Below are 8969 nucleotides of genomic sequence, written 5' to 3'. Positions count from 1 at the left end.
GCCGGCCCGCCCCCCTCCGAGGCCGGCCCGCCTCCCTCCGAGGCCGGCCCACCCGGCTTTCGCTCCCCCACACCCGTGGGCTGGTCCCATGCCCCGGATGACCTGCCGCCCCCTTCCCCGGGGTTCCCAGACCTAGGAGCCACGGAGCATGTTAGGGGAGTGTCCGCCTGTACCCCAACACCTGGAGGCTGGCTCCCAAGGACCCCGAGTTCAAGGCCCATGATTGGAAAAACAACACCAAAAACCAGCACTCCTTTCCCAGGCGGGGCGGTGGGACCATCGGGAGGATGACCTTGAGGATGACCTTGGCTTTGACCCTGACTCTGGTTCAGACTGTTGTGAAATGGAATGTGGGCGCACCTTCCCCAGCCATTACTGTGCGGCTTCGGAAACGGACATTATAGACTGACCCCCGAGTCAGACCTTTTCCTGGTGGACTGTGGAGCCTGCTTGCTTCAGACGGCTGCGGAAGGTGTCCGGATGCCCTGAAGTCCTGCCGTGCCCAGGTACAACTGCGGAGGTCCACCTGCGCCAGGTATGAGCTCCGCACATCAAAAGGTGTGGCCTGGGAAGGTTCAAGTCCCTGCCCGAGGCGGTCGTGAACCAGCCCTCATGGGTACGTGAGATCAAACGTCAGTCAGTCAGTATAAAGGTCAATTAAAGCAAACTTTGTCAGATGGCCACCAGGAGCATTGGGGAGCCCTGCTAAGGACTACCTACCATCCAGTGTATCTGTGAAATAAAAACAAACTTCACACCCAACAAACGGCTCAAATCCACGTCCAATTATTTTCATGTATCAAGAGAATTAAGAAAGCTTTGCCCCAGTGGCTCTTGTCTGGAATCCAAGCTACTCAGGAGGCTGAGATCTGAGGATCTAAGTTCAAAGCCAGCCCCAGACAGAAAAGTCTGGGAGACTCTTATCTCCAATTAACCAGCAAAAAGCCGGAAGTAGAGGTGTGACTCAAGTGGGAGATCACCAGAAGCAGAAGAAAAAGCCAAGCGAGAGCTGAGGCCCTGAGTTCAAGCCCTGGTACCAGCACCAAAAGAAAAAGTGGGAACAAGAAGAAAGCATCTGTATCCCCCCACCCCTCCCCATATTCTTAACCAGGCAGTTGCGGGCAATGGGCCAGATCCATTATTTGCTGCTGTTGGGTGTTCCAAGTCCACAGATGTGTCTAGTCTGGAAGCTAATGATAGCAGTTTTGCACTTTAAGAAAACAAATCACATCTGAAAACCCTTTAAGCCTGAAAAAAAAATTCAGTGGAAAAGAAAATTTTCTTGAACTAAGTTCAACTAAGTTTAATCATTTAAAGGAAAACATGATTTCTGCTCCAGTCCAGTCCAGTCACGTGACTTACAGTTTAACTATACCCACTGCTCCCTGTGCTGGCCTTCTAAGACCGCTCTGGGTTCTGGCCCTGACTCCTCAGACTTGTCTGCCTAGCTCTGCTTAGTGGGCCCCAAGCCAAAGCTTGTGTCCTTCCTGCTCCGAGCGCCCCTCTGCCAGCCACATCTGCACACCTGGCTCCTGCCAAATACGCTAAAAACCCAGGCTGCGTTTTATGAGAATCACCCCAGACTAAGCAGAGGAACTTGAGCTTTTCCCACATGACTGAGACCCCAAAACCATGTCTGGAGAGAAGTAAGCTCTGCTCCCAGACCATTCGTGAAGTTCCAGGACTCTTGGAGAGTTTGTTTTCCTAAGGAAAGACTCTGGCAGCTAAAAAACTTTTTTTTTTTTTGTCAGTCATGGGACTTGAACTCAGGGCCTGATGACTGTCCCTGAACCTCTTTGTTCTCATGCCTGTAATCCTAGCTACTCAAGAGGCTGAGATCTGGGGATCTCGGGTCAAGCCACTCTGGGCAGGAAAGTCTGTGAGATGCTTATCTCCAATAAGCCACCAGAAAACTGGAAGTGGTGCTGTGGCTCAAGTGGTAAAGCGCTGGCCTTGAGCTGAAGAGCTGAGAGACAGCACCCAGGCCCAGAGTTCAAACCCCGTGACCAACAACAACAACAAAAAACAAAAAAGAAAGAAAGAAAAGAGACACACCCCTTCCCTTCCCCTCTTCAAGCTGGGAATTTAACCCAGAGGAAGTACTCTACCTCTAAGCTATAGCTTCAACTCAGGCTTGCTTTTAATCAAGAAAAACTTTGGGCTAGGTACCAGTGGCTCACGCCTGTAATCCTAGCTACACAAGAGAATGAGATCTGAGAGTCCCAGTGTAAAGCCAGCCAGGGCGGGAACGTCTGTGGGACCTATCCCTAATTAACCACCAAAAAGCTGGAAGTAGAGCTGTGGCTCAAGTGGTAGAGTATGAAGCTTGAGCACAAAAGTTCAGGGGCTGCATCAGGTCCTGAGTTCAATCCCCAGGAGTGGCACAAAAAAAAAAAAAGGAAGGAAAGAAAGAAAAGAAAGGAAGGAAAAAAGAAAAAAGAACATTAGGAGAGAACCACGGCTGATGATATTTTCAGGTCGCTAAGCAGAGCTGGCCTGGCGATAAGAAATGGCTCCAGTCCCCTCCCTCCCTTCCCTAGCACAGCTGTGGCCAGCCTTCCTGTAGTTGGGTAGCGCCTCACCCTGCCCGGAGCCCCATTGGAGTGGATCTTCAAGAACCATCCTACATCCTCATCCTACTCCACCCTGCTCAGATGGGCCGCCACAGTGCTCCGGCATTCACAGCACAACGCCAGCCATGACAGGACGGATGGATTAGGTAGGTGTTGGTTATTACTGATTGCACAAAGGTACTAGTTGTGAACTGAGGGTGTATATGAGGCTCTGGGTTCCCCGTCACCATAAAAAAAGACAGTTCTATTCAGCTATGATAAGACAGGAGAGACAGGACTGGAAACATGAGGAAGCCAAGCTCCTCCTTCAATACTCAATGGTAACTTGAGAGGATGAGGTGCTATTCTTTGGTGCTGATACGTTTGATCAGCAAGATCCCAGGTAATACTTGTCTTTTCCCCCCCAAAGTATCTACAGTTTTGCATCTGGTTTCACTACCATAAAAAGGGGAAAAAATGTAAGAGAGAGTCAACATTACTCACTAAGAACAATGAATAAACTGCAGAATCCATGTGCAATATTTACTCAGAGTTGGCAGGTGGCGCTCACGGCTGAGGCAGCCCGCACCCCAGCATGGGCAGGACACACCCCGTTTAAACAAAATGGGGGATGGGATCACAATGAGAACGTTGCGTAAATCAGCCGGTTGTCATTGCTTAAACATCTCGGCGGCCACTTCAAAACAGGTCAGGTGCATTGTTTGCATCTGTCACTTGATACATTACGATGAAAGAAAAAAAAAACAAGGCTAAGGAAAGGGAGGGAGGAACAATTGCTTTTTCTTTTTTTTTTCTGTAGGTGGTGTGGCTTGAACGCTGGGCCTGGGCGCTGTCCCTCAGCTCTTCAGCTCACAGCTAGTGCTCTACCACTTGAGCCACAGCGACACTTCCACCTTTTTCTGTTTTATATGGTGCTGAGGAATTGAACCCAGGGCCTCATGCATGAGGGGCAAGCACTCTACCACTTAGCAGCTTCCCAACCTGGAAGGAACAATTTCAAATGAACTCTTACTACATTCTGGAAGATGGGAAACAGGAGTAGAGTGCTGTTGGAGGGCAGGAGAAGCGGGTTTTCCACATGCAGTGTCTGTCAGAGCTGGAGGAGGAATTCTGTCAGAGGGGTAACTGAAAAAGACTTTTTTTTTTTTTTCCGGTGCTGGTAGTAGGGGCCTCATCTCAGGACGCAGGCTGGGCTCTGTCACTGAACACAGTCTACTCTGTCTTTTTGCAGGTTAACTGAAGACAAGAATCTCATGGAGCTGGGTGCTGGTGGCTCACACTTGTAATCCTAGTCGCTCAGGAGGCTGAAATCTGAGGATCACAGTTCAAAGCCAGCTTGGGGAAGGAAAGTCCATGAGACTTTCCAATTAGCTACCCCAAAAAACCAGAAGTGGAGCGGTGGCTCAAATGGTAGAGCATTAGCCTTGAGCAAAAAAAGCTCAGGGACAGTGCCCAGGCGCTGAGTTCAAGCTCCGGGATCAGCACAAAAAAAAATTTTTTTTAAAAATCTCACAGACTTTAGCCCAGGCTGGCTTTGAACTAGGTTCCTCAGACACCAACCTCCTGAATAGCTAGGATTACAGGTGTGAGCACCAATGCCCAGCTTAGTAAAAGATTGTTATGTCAGATGGGGGTATTACCCTCCCCACCTGCACCCCTGTTTGTGTTTAAGGGAAGGTGTGAGGCAGGTAGCAGTGTGTTTCCACTGAGCTGTAATGTGAGAACTCCTGCTAGGTTTTTTCCATGAGAAGAAATGAGGGGGAAGGGAGACCAATGGGGGGAGGAGCTTACTTGCTGGGCATGCTGTGATTGGCTGGACAGGCTATGATTGGCGGCACAGGCAGGGAGTTGGGTTCCCTGTTTCTAGCTAGGATGATGCTTTGCTCTGGGGAAGGACTGTCCCTTCTACTGGGGTTGGGGACCTGGTAGTTGAAAAAGATCCCTGGACCGGCTAGTCCCCGGCAAGCCAAATACAATATCTGTTCTCACTGGCCAGGATTCTTCTGCAGGTCAGCTGTGCAGAGATGAGCCTACCCTGGCTCACTCTCCACAGCAGGGCAGAGGTTGACCTTCTGGAAGGATCACCTGAAGGTGGGGGGCGGGGCGGGGAGGAGAGCAGAACAAGCCTGTGAAATCACAGTTTGGCCATGAAAGTTTGTAATGTTTATCACAGTTGATCTTGGCAATGTCACTGGCCACAAACTGCAACCAACAGGAAATGTCCACACTGAAGCACGAATCAGCAGTGTGGATAGCAGCTTCTCCAACGCGGGAACCCCAGGGATGGTGACTCCTGGACACCACCAGCTGGGGCTCCCACAGAGCCAGGAAGATGTTAACTCCTACTCAGTAGAGATCTGACTTGGCTGGTGCATTAATTTGCTCAGAGGAATAGAAGTCTCCATTTAAAGCTCAGGTTAAACATTGAGAGCTTCTAGGTTCCTGGTTGCTCATTAACTGGTTAAGTGAGCTGCAGTGCCAGCCCACTGCTGGGGAATGACTAATGCCAGTGCTCTCCGCACAAGCCCTGGCAATCAGAGTTACCTGACCTTGAGTATGCCACTTTCCTTCACCAGCCAATCCCTCCACCCACTGCCAGGGACAGCTCGCTTCCTGAGAGGCTGTGGGCCTAAGGGCCTTTTACAGACCCAGCCCCTGGCTTGTGCAAAGGCCCTCACAATAGCCCTATATGATAGAGTGCTTGCCTTGCATGCATGAGGCCCTGGGTTCCATTCCTCAGCACCACATAAACAGAAAAGGCCAAAAGTGGCCCTGTGGCTCTCCTTGAGCTGAAGAGCTGAGGGACAGTGCCTAGGCCCAGAGTTCAAGCGCCACAACTGACATACATACATAAATACATACATACATGCATGCATGCATGCATACAGGATCAGTGTCCAGGCATGCGCACAGGCAGGGAGTGAGCAGAGGTGTGGAGCGGTGCTTGGTCCCGGGTCTCGGGCGTGGTTGGCCACAGGCCAGGAGGACAAAGGCCTGACTGGTGGCTGGAACATTATGGAACAGGCCTGGGGTGGAGGTGGCTGATGGTTGAGTGGTGGCTGATTGGGCTTTGCCAGCTGGTGGAGAGGCACTCCACACAGCCCCCCACGTCCAGGCGCTTTTTGGTGCCTACGACTGTGTTCCTGTGTCTTCTACATGAGGGACCACTGTGCCACTGCCAGGCCTTCACACAACACCTCCTAGCTCTTTGTCAGGTCGGAAGGTGAAGGGAGGTGTAACCCCTCTCCTAGAAGGCAGTGCCACTTTCTGAGTGACCATCCAGTCTGCAGGCGCCCTCTGGTGACCACTAATGGTACAGCCTCCAGCGAAGCGCTGGACTCAGGCTCCAGCCAGGTACTGGCGGGAGGGGTGCAGGGCTGGGGGACTGACGCTGTGGACCACTGTGGCCTGAGACCTGAGGTAAACGCCTTAAGGGAGGAAAGGTTTATTTTGTCCAGGTTTTAGTGCATGATGGATCTGGGCCTTGTGGAGAGACAGCATCATGGTGGAGAGGGTGTGGTGGCTTCTGGCCTCCTGCTGAACTCTGGGGCTGGGGGTCTAAAATCCTAGCTCAGGAAGGCTGCCTCAGGGATGCGTGTTCCCAGGGGAGGTAGGGCCCTGAACTGGCAGCCAAAGTGGCTGCTGTCCTTGATGCTTCAATAAAGCAGCCTAAGAAACTGCTAATAGTGACCCCCCAACCACCGCCCCCCCTAAAAATAAGGCACAGGAGCAAGTCTCAGACACCATCTATTTATTTATGGGTCTTGAGCAAGTCTCTTGATAGTAAAACCCACTGCCTAGGTAGGACATAACGTCTGTGTGTGTGTGTGTGTGTGTGCGCGCGCGTGCGCGCATGCATATGCCAGTCCTGGGGCTTGAATTCAGGACCTGGGTGCTGTCCCGGAGCTTTTTCACTCAAGGCTAGACCTCCACCACTTGAGCCAAAGCTCCACCTTTGGCGTTTGGGTGGTTAATTTGAAGCTAAGAGCCTCAGAGACCTTCCTGTCTGGGCTGGCCTTGAACCCCAATCCTCAGGTCTCAGCCTCCTGATCAGCTAGGATGACAGGTGCCTACCTGTGGCCTCTTCAGAACGTGGCTTTTCCTGGGTCCTCCAGCTCCTGTGACAGGCAACTGGGACCACGGGGCGTTGAGTCACTAAATGCCACAGCCGCCACAGAGGCAACAGGACCATGTTTTTCCTTTGATATAAACAAAGCTCACCACAAACCACCTGACACTGACACAGACTGGGTGGGGAGTGAGGCCCAAAGGGGAACACGCCCACTGTAAGTGGTTTTGCTTCCTAAGAGCTGCAGGAAGGCCAAAGCCTAAAGCACACACCATTTGTCTCGTTCCTTGGAGGCCGATGACCTGATCTGAGGCACCGAGACAAGGACTCTGAATTGCACATCCTCTGAGAGAACAACACAGATGAAATCAGCACTGCCAGCGAAGCACCCACAACCCAGCACCCAGAACTCAGTTCTATCTTGGAACTGAGCCCTAGAAAGGAAACAGGAGGTGGGTACCAGATGGTAGTTGTTTAGCTTAGAGGTAACAGATATAGGATGAATGAATTCAGCCACCAAACTTTTTTTTTTTTGGTTGTGGGGCTTGAACCCTGGGCCTGGGCTCTGTACCTCAGCTCTTCAGTTCAAGGTGAGCACTCTACCACTTGGGCCACAGCGCCACTGCTGGTTTTCTGGTGTTTAATTGGAGATAAGAATCTCACAGACTTTCCTGCCCGAGCTGGCATTAAACTGTGTGCGATCCTCAGATCTCAGCTCTAAGTAGCTAGGATTACAGACATGAGCTACTGGTGCCTGGCTAGTCACCACACACTGAATGGCCAGGTTAGGTGTGAGGGCGCAGAGACCCAAAGATCTCCTATCTACAGGCGACAGCGGCCCCAAGCAGAGAATTAGCTGACATAGGTGGGGTATTCCGGGCACATGGTGGAGGAGAAAGGGCAGGCAAATCCCAGACTAATGCAGAAACAATAATTCTTCAAAAGCTGCTCAAGATCTGCCCTGGTGCTGGAGGCTCACGCCTGTTATCCGAGCTACTCAGGAGGCTGAGATCTGAGGATCCTGGTTCAGAGCCAGCCCAGGCAGGAAAATTCATGAGGCGCCTATCTTCAATGAACCAGCAAAAAGCAGGAAGTAGCTATGGTTCAAGTGGTAGAGCTAGCCTTGAGCCAAAAAACTCAGATATAGTGCCCAGGCCCTGAGTTCAAGTCCCAAGTTCAGCACAAAAAGATAATGGTGAGTAAACACTGTAGCACGCCCCCCCCCCCCATGAAGCGGTGGGAAGTGAGGGACCGCTGTACTCTCCGGGCAGCAAGGTGTTCAGTGAACTGCCATGCTCACTGTGGTTTGAATATGAAATGTCCCCCACTGGCTCCTGTTGTGAACATTTTGGTCTCTGTTAGTTGCTCTATTTTAGGAAGGTGGGAGAAACTTCCAGAAGTGGGGTCCTCACTTGCTTGGCTTATTCACTCAAGGCGGCTGGTGCTCTACCACTTGAGCCACACCTCCACTTCGGCTTTTTGGTACTTAGGTGGAGATAAGAGTCTTAGATTTATCTGCCTGGGCTGGCTTTGAACTGACATCCTCAGGACTCAGCCTCTTGAGCAGCTAGGATTACAGGCGTGAGCTATGGGCACTGACTGAAGCCTCCAGGCCCCACCCTGGAGATGTCTCCACAGGCTGTTTGTTCTGGCCAATCGCTCTTGGAAGGACCATCCAGGTAGTCAGGAAGGCACCTGGGAGGAGTCTTCTCCTAGGAAGCCCCCAGCATTCTATTAGTCACACAGAAGAGATGGAGTCCTTGTGAGGGAGAGGTCATCTGGCTGTAGCTACTCACAGAACACGGGCGCCTACCACAGAAGCCAAGTTTCCACTATCAGCAAAACCCAATGCTTCAAATGGCCGAAAAGAAGAATCTACAGTTTAGCAGAGTATCTCCATGTTGGGGTAAGGCTGTGCAATTAAAAAAGTGCAGGATCATGCTGGGCGCTGGTGGCTCACGCCTGTAATCCTAGCTACTCAGGAGGCTGAGATCTGAGGATCAAGGTTCAAAGCCAGCCCGGGCAGGAGAGACCGTGAGACTCCTATCTCCAATAAACCACCAGAAAATGGGAAGTGGTGCTGTGGCTCAAGTGGTAGAACGCTCGCCTTGAGCTGAAGAGCTGAGAGACAGCGCCCAAGCCCAGAGTTCAAGATCCACGACCTACCAAAAAAAAAAAAAAAAAAAGATAAAACCAAATACAAGTCAGGCACTTAGCTGGACACTGCAAAAGACGTTTTTAAGCAAGCAGGACCACTCGAATATGGACTGTGTCAACCTAATTAGAAAAGAACAATCAGAAATCAGCCGGGGGCAGTGGCTCACACC

This window comes from Dipodomys ordii, unplaced genomic scaffold (genome assembly GCF_000151885.1).
Source record: "Dipodomys ordii isolate 6190 unplaced genomic scaffold, Dord_2.0 Scaffold20, whole genome shotgun sequence".
In the NCBI taxonomy this organism is placed as follows: domain Eukaryota; kingdom Metazoa; phylum Chordata; class Mammalia; order Rodentia; family Heteromyidae; genus Dipodomys; species Dipodomys ordii.
This window is presented reverse-complemented; position numbering follows the sequence as displayed.